General features: G+C 37.5%; 1 pseudogene; it reads left to right on the forward strand.

Moving 5' to 3' along the window:
* Window positions 1–3,477: 3,477 nt before the first annotated feature.
* LOC143690510 (nuclear speckle splicing regulatory protein 1 pseudogene) lies at window positions 3,478–5,298 on the forward strand (annotated as a pseudogene).
* The last annotated feature ends 702 nt before the right edge of the window (window positions 5,299–6,000 follow it).

Below are 6,000 nucleotides of genomic sequence, written 5' to 3' on the forward strand. Positions count from 1 at the left end.
CTTCTGCGGGTACAGGATACTGGAGGAAGTGTCTTTGTTAAGCACTGTCAGTGAAGCAGAACTGGCAGTGGCCTCTTATCTGAAGTTTTGGAAGTCTGGGAGTCAAGAATGGAGAGAAGTCTGAGCTGGGGACAGAGAGGCTCTAAATCTGTCAAAAAAGCACAAGGCCTCAGGTGAACATAGGAAACCAGGTTTTAAATGAGAACGCAGAATATGATGTTGAGGGTAGGAAGCAATCCAGTCAAGCAAAGGTGTGCTAGGACAGAGGTGCTGGTTGGTCTGTGGATTCTCCCTGTGCCGTGAAGGCACAGAGGTCTGGAATGGAAAAGCGGCATAGCACAGTCTTGCATTTGGTTTATTTGTCTTTATTGCCTTTCTGCCCACGAGGTATAGAAGCTCACTGAGGGTTCAGCCTGTTGTCACCCGATTTAAATCCCTTACAGTGTCCAGGAGAAAACGCATGCTTTAAATTGACTTGTTAAATCAATTTCAAAGGTAACAATCATTTCAGATAAATATCAGGAAGATGTGATTATAGAAAATGATGCTGGTGTACACAATATGCTATAAGAATCAGTGCCATGTAGGTAGATACAAGCACAGCTTTGCCAGGGAATTAAATTCCAAAGTGATTGCATGGCATTTTTAGAGAAGTTTTTCATAGAATAATCATACCTTGAGTATGATACATTTTTGTTTATGAGGGAAGAATAAATTTTACCAATGGTTGCTGTAATTTCAGAATGTTCAAACTTACTGATTGAGTTGCAAGTGCAAAGAAAAATGGTTTGGGAAAACAATTTTTATTCATTAAGCTGTTTGTTTTGATAGATAAAAAAAGCTTATATCCTTTTTAAAAGTGATGTTTCATGCTTTGAGTGGCAGCAAAAATAATTGCATGTTTGAAATCCTTGAAATATGTTTTAATGCTTTTAAAATGACTTAGGAACAAATGTGCCAAATTCTACCCACTGCTTAAGCCATTCCATGGCTGAAAGTTAGTTTCACTTTCCAAGCTTCATGGTACTACTTAACGTGTTATTAGATTACATCTCTTAAACTGCAGTCAATATCTGTACCTGGTGGACTGATTCAAGCATTTGACACACCCAGAGTAAAGTTTTACAAAGGAGAAGATATCGCAGTTGTATAAATGCTTGACTTTCAGCTTAAAAAAAAATGGATATGAATATTTTTGAATGTAATATAGAATTATGCAAACATGGTCTTCTAATAGGATTTCAATGGGTAGATTCAATATTTATAATGGGAATTAGTTTTCAAAATAGACTATCCTTCTAATTTAAAAACCTTTCCATTTTAATGAGACAAGGTATTCACAAAGATTTAGATAAGGTCTATAAAATTTAGACCCACTATCAGTCTCCAGCATTTTCTGATTGCCTATTAAATGTATATTTTTGGCTGTGGGGAGTTCGTGGAACTGCAGAATTCTTTCAGCACATATTTGCTGGTACTAACAAGTGATTGATAATTGATTGAACACTTAGTTTGTGATAGGCACTATGGAGGTGCTTTATATGCATTAACTGTTTAATCTTCACATCGAGCCTATGAGGTAGGTATAGTTACCATCTTCATTTCACAGCTGAGTTGTGGAGGAGTAAATTGTGACTTGTTTTAAGGTCACTCATATAGCTGGGATTTGAGGCCAGTCACTCAGGCTCCAGCATCCATGATTTTAACTCCTGTGATAAACATGTGCCAGGCACTTGGGTAAAATGGAATCCACTGTACCATGCTCCCAAGGAAAGGAGACTCACTAGAATTATAGAGTTTCAGGGGATATCAACAGACCTCACAGGTCATTTAATTTAACCAGACCGCCAATGATCATGCACTTCCACACTTTGCAGGCTGCCAGGGAAATGGAAAAAAATAGCAATACAATAGACTCTCTGTAATGAGCTGTTAAGGGACAGAAACAATGCCCTTTTATAGGTTAAACATGTTATATTGGACTTTTATTATATTTACTGCTGGGTCTTAGGATCTGGAATTTGCCTCATGTTATTTCCAAATCCATATATAATGAGCTGTGTTGCTGCAGGTTTCAACCATTATAGCTACAAATACAAAACACATAAACACACAAAGGCATCCACCCAAGTATAAAATTACTAGGGAAATGGGAAGGATAAAAAATGAACTGTTGGATTCGGGGGATATTTATTCATGGTACTGTATGACTAGATGTTGATAGGAAATGGGAATAGTTTGTAGAGATTTAAGGGGCAGGGTGAAAATTGAGTAGACATATTTGTGAGGCTCAAATTGTGCGGACAGATTTCAGATGGTACGTGATATGCATACATTATTATTTAGTGGCAAAAGAGATGCATGTGTGTTTAGGGCATCCAGATTTTGTTGAAGCAATGTAGGAGGACAAAACGTGGAAAGCTATGTCAGAGATTCTGTCATATGTATTTTTCTCCCATCTTTTTGAGAGCAGAAATGGTACCTTATTTGTATTGGTATTATCAGTGTCTTGCATATAATTCTTGTAATGTCACTTGTTGAATTTATTTATGTGTACAAAATGCTCTGTGAGCACATGGAAGAATATGTCAGGAAGTTAAGCCTCATACAAGAGTTAATATTTGAATATGACTAGGAATTTAGTAGGTGGAGAATCTTAGTTGTGGTGTGTGGGGCAGGAAGAAGGATGGTGGTACATAGCCTTCTTACCCATTCCTGTTTTCTATGTGAAAGAAAACCACTAATATACCACTTCTGCTTTCTCCTCTCATTCATCCCTCCCCAGAAAAGATGGAGTGATTTACTTTATGATTGACCTTAAGATAAGGAACTGAGCATTTGTATGTAGCTCACTCTTGGGAGTGTGAATCCTTTCTCCATTTCAAGATTTAATAAGGATTCGTGTGACTGGCTCTGTTTAGGGAGCCTGCAGTTGTCCAGTACTTGCAAGGGTGTGCCTAGAAAGTTCTGAGGTAGAGTCTCAGGATGCCCATTGCTGCCTTGTAGTAAGCTACATTCTTCAAAATCAGTCCTATTGGTAATAAAGGTTCTCCCTTTTGGTTGTTTGCTTCCTTTGTTTTGTCTTTCAGTTTATTCAGAACTTGGAGAGAGTTGTAGTTTATTGGGTTCCTTCATACTCCAGTAGAAAAACCAGGGGTAGGTATTCTTAGAAGAGAAAATCATATATGCAAAAGCATATAGAACTGAAATTCATCATGTATTTGGGAAGGGGTTTGAATTCTGTGTGGCTGTAAGAAGGAGCATAATAGGGAGAATAGGGCAGGGACACAGTGGTTCAGCAGGCAGAGTTCTCACCAACCATGCCAGAGACCCAAGTTCGATTCCCAGTGCCTGCCTCTGAGAAAAAAAAGGGGGGGAGAGTATAACAAAGGAAGATTTATGGTTGAATCAAGAAAGAATTTATATGACATGCTTAAGAGTTAGACTTTATTCTTTAGACTTTATGGTTCTCAAAGTATGGTCCAGAAACCCCTAATGGTCCCCAAGAAACTTTCAGGGTGTCCAAGAAGCCAAAATTATATCCACAATTATAATATGACATTACTGGACAGCAGCAAGAGGGTGTTTCCAGGCAGGCAGTATGGGCTGATTTCGCCAAAGAAAACACAGCAGTTGCAGCCTATTCTCAAAAACCATCAGTGTTTGAGAATGATTCTGATGATGATGATGAGAGTTCTGTGAGTGAAAAACCTTCGGGGGAAGCAGCTAAGAAGCAAGTGATGAAACAGATCACACTGGAAATCTAGAAGGCCTTTGCAGAATATACCACCATTTATGAATCTGATAGTATTTATGATGAAATGCAGAAAAAAAAGGAGGAAACTAATCCCAAATTACTCTTGGGAAAAGGCCAAAAGCCCAAGTATATTCACAACTTAATAAAAGCAATTGAGATCAGTAAAAAAGGAGCAGGAAAAAAGAATGGAAAAGAAAATTCAAAGAGAACAAGAAATGGAAAAGGGAGAATTTGATGACGATAAAGAGTCATCATGATATCTACTTATAAGAGAAAACTGCAAGAGAGAGCTGAACAGGAGGAAAGAGAAAAGGGCTTCTGTACTTGAAGCACATTTGGATGCAACTAAGCTGAAAGATATCAGTGGATTTTATTTATAAGAACCTATTAAATCAAGCAGTTGGTGAAGAGGAAGTACGTAAGTGCAGTTTTCATGAAACCAGATTTGGAATAAAGGAAGAGAAATCAAGAGGTTACTCTGATGAAGTGAGTTCAGAGACTGAGAAATGCATTGACCAAACTGGTATGAAAGTAGAGGAAAACCCAGATACAGGAAGTGATTGTGATGCGAAGAGCAGCAAAGATGATGAAATGGAAGAAAATAATAAAGTGAACTACAGAAGGGGTAAAAGCACGGAGACCTCCCAGAATGGCACCAGCATTGCAGGAATCAAACCCATTCATGCTCATCTAGTAAAGAAAGAGGACACAGTGTAACACACCACACAGAAAGTTCCAAGTCAAGAGGACATGGGAAAAGGGAGGATCAGCTCCCAGAGCAACAATCCAGAGACCAGGAGAGGTATTACACTGACTGCGATTACCTCAAAGAAAAGAAGGATTTCCATAGGCATAATAAAGGCCAAGCATAGAGAATTTCACTGGAAGAGGCATGAACAAGAAGGTAAATCATGAGGAGACCAGAGAGAAAGAGAAAGAAATGATAGAGTGGAAAAGGGGGAAAGATAGAGAGAAATATCCCCCAAGAGAAGAAGAAAGAGATAGACAATGAAATGGTTGTGACCAACACAGTGAGAAAGGAGGAGGGAAGAAAGAGAAAGGCAAAGAAAAGGAAAAGCATATGAAAGCTAGGAAGGAAAGTTATGAAAGCAATGATAAATATAAAGATAGAGAAAAATGAGGAGTAAGCAATGTTAAATACAAAGACAGGGAAAATGAGAAGTGCTCAACCGTCAGCAAGAAATCAAGACAGAAAGGAAAGCAACCGAAGTTCTAGCGCAAAGGATAGATTGTTCGACCAGGAAAAATCCAATAAACTGAGAAACATGGAAAACGACAAAGAAAGAAACCAAGAGAAACCCACTAGCTCTGAAACATCACTGGGAGCAAAACACAGAATCACAGAGAAAAGGTAAGAGAAGAGCGCAGAACAAGGATTTTTTGCAGTAAGCAAGTTCTCAAAGCTGAATAACGAAGAAACTGTCAAGTCTGCTAGAGATAGGTGCTTGGCTAGGCAAATGACACAGTTTAATGCAAAGATCCATGTAGAGAAAGAAGATGATGGGAAGCTGCACCAGTAGAAAGATCTAGGGAAGCACAGAAATTTATTACTCCTGGAACATGCTATATAAAAGAAAAAAGCATTGTCAATAATGGTTTGGGAGGATTTTTAAAAATATTTTTTTTCAAAATTGATTTTTGGTTTAGGTTTAAATCAACGACAGTCCTTTTACCATGAATGTTTGAATTTATATAATCTTACTTACTACCACGTTCTTGGTTATGTTTAAGTAACCTTTAAGCGTGTGCTTAATGCCTGAAGGTACTTAATGAGGACAATTGGTTCTACCATAACCATTAAAAAATGTTCATTTTGATGCAGGATCTGTTTTGTTTTACAAATACTGAATTTCATATTATAATATGTGGAGAGGAACAATAAAGTAGAAGATATGGCTATATTTTATGCTCTGAAATTTGTATTATAGTACATCATACATCTTGTCTAAATAACTTGTTAGTACAGAGCGTACTTGGACCTACGTAAAAATAAAAATAGCAGTATGCTGATATTAAAAAAATACATTTTTTACTTTCTAAACTCTCATTCTCATGAGTCTACAGAAGAGTTTTCCAGAGGCTATGAGATATATGATATCACAAGGCATTGAAAAAATAAGAAGATAGGAGATTTCAGCTTCTGCTATAATAGGATGTCTTCTATTAAGCTAGACTTTAAAGAGATTTTCAAAAAGATTAAGCAGTGCCGTATGTCTTACTAA

The sequence above is a fragment of the Tamandua tetradactyla genome, chromosome 7 (assembly GCF_023851605.1).
Source record: "Tamandua tetradactyla isolate mTamTet1 chromosome 7, mTamTet1.pri, whole genome shotgun sequence".
NCBI classification, from domain to species: domain Eukaryota; kingdom Metazoa; phylum Chordata; class Mammalia; order Pilosa; family Myrmecophagidae; genus Tamandua; species Tamandua tetradactyla.